General features: G+C 47.3%; 1 pseudogene; it reads right to left on the minus strand.

Moving 5' to 3' along the window:
* Positions 1-2026, minus strand: LOC105913975 (annotated as a pseudogene).
* Positions 2027-2083: the final 57 nt, after the last annotated feature.

The raw sequence follows: 2083 nt of genomic DNA on the forward strand, positions 1-2083 counted from the left end.
TTAGTTAACATTGTTATTTTGATGGTCTGCCCACATCTGTTCTGCTAGCTGCTGCCTGAAATTAAGCATAGAAGCATGCTCATTTGCTTGGCCAATGCATGTGGAAGCATGATTGTAACTTGGCCAATTAGTATCCTCTGTGAACAACTCATCACGCCCATCTTGTATGATCCAATTGTGAATAATGCAACAAGCACAAACAATATCTACTTGTGTTGGAAAAGGGAAGAATGGAGTTGCATCATCAAGAATTTTGAATCTCCTCTTCAGTGCCCCAAATGCCCGCTCTACAGTGACACGTAGCGATGAGTGCCTAAGGTTGAACAATTCCTTCTCATTTTTCACTGGATTACTTCCCCATTCGTTTAAGTGGTACCGAACTTCACTAAAGGGAGGCAAAAATTTTGGTTTCGCTCCATATCCAGCATCCACTAGGTAGAATTTGCCTATTATTTGATAGACAGATTGGTCATAATACTATAAGCAGAAATTTGTATGTAAAAGTTGAGAGTTTACTCCTTTATATAAAGCCTTGTGGGACACGAAGGCCATTCTCACGTTCTAAAGCATCACGTAAAACTAGAGCATCATGTGCAGCCCCTTCCCAACTAGCCAACACATACGTGAATCGTAGATCAAATCCTACAGCTGCCATTACATTTTGTGTGCAATAGGGTTTCCTATCACGAAAGGTATGCTCAATGGCCTTAGGAACAAATGCTCTTACATGAGTACCATCAATAGCTCCAATACAATCCTAATTTTTTTAAAAAGGTAAAGATTAGGGACCACGTGAGGTTAGAGTAATACAAAAGTAAAAAAAATAGGGATAAGTCTCACACCTTAAAGTAAGGATCCCATCTATTGTTCCCTGCAATTTTGTTTGGAGTGTCCAAAGACGGGGGACGAATTAGTTCCCCTCGCAGCTCTCCAATAGCACGGAGTACTTTATTGAAATAGCGGCTAACTGTTTCCCGATCTATCAAAATTAGTTGCAACTAACCTATTCCTAAGGTTATATCCCACTGTATTTAGAAACATACCCACCTGTTGCTCAACACACAAGTTGCATGTATTTTGAAGCAAACCACGCTCTCTAAAAAGATTGCAAAACTGAAAGAATTTGCCTCTACTAAATCTTAACATGTTCAAGCAAGTTGTGTCGTCCTTCCAAACTTTATTATTTAGATAATCTACTCTCATCCTATCCCTTGCCGCCATAGGCCCATAGGTAATACCAACCCTTCTTGTGCATCGTTTACGTTTTCTAGACTGAATAATCATGGCCATCATTGACAATAGCATGTATGCAGCAGCAACACAAGTTACAATATTGATGCTCTTATCTATCTACAATACAACAATGAAATGAAAGAAATGCCTAATCTTAGAGATCATTCAACCATGATGTCCAGCTACTGGATTATTTGTTCAATTCAACTATCACAAAACTATCAACCATGAGAATCCAAAGCAAAATACAATACATATCAAGTATGGTGTATACCTTGGGAGAGCAGGGACTTGGCAGGGGCAGGAGCACTCGGCAGCAACATAAGCACTTGACAGGGGCGACGCCGATTAGCGGAGGCGGGAGGTAGCCTTGGCAAGGGCGGCAACGGGCATGGGAGGCGGGCCTCGGCAGAGGCGGTGTCGGTTAGGGGAGGCGGGAGGCAGCCTTGCAGGGGCGACGACGGACAGGGGAGGCGGGCCTCAGCAGGGGCGACGCCGGTTAGGGGAGGCGGGAGGCAGCCTTGCAGGGGCAGCGGCGGGCAGGGGCGGCGGCGGGTCTTGAGAGGGGCGGCGGTGGGTAGGGGAGGCGGGGCTTGGCAGGCTCGTCGGTGGGCAGGGGAGGCGGCGGCGCTACGGATGGATCTCAGGCGGCGGCGGCAAGATCCATCTGGGATAGATGCTTCACCGGGTGAGAGAGGGGCGGAGGATGGGGGCGGCGGCAGTGGCTGGCATGGGAGGCGGTGATGGATGGAACGACAATGGTGGATGGAAAGGTGACGGCGGTTGGAGGCATCGGGACGTTGGGCGTGGGGGGAGCCGTCGACATTAAAAGGCGGGATCTGCCGTGCTT

Source organism: Setaria italica, chromosome III (genome assembly GCF_000263155.2).
Source record: "Setaria italica strain Yugu1 chromosome III, Setaria_italica_v2.0, whole genome shotgun sequence".
NCBI classification, from domain to species: domain Eukaryota; kingdom Viridiplantae; phylum Streptophyta; class Magnoliopsida; order Poales; family Poaceae; genus Setaria; species Setaria italica.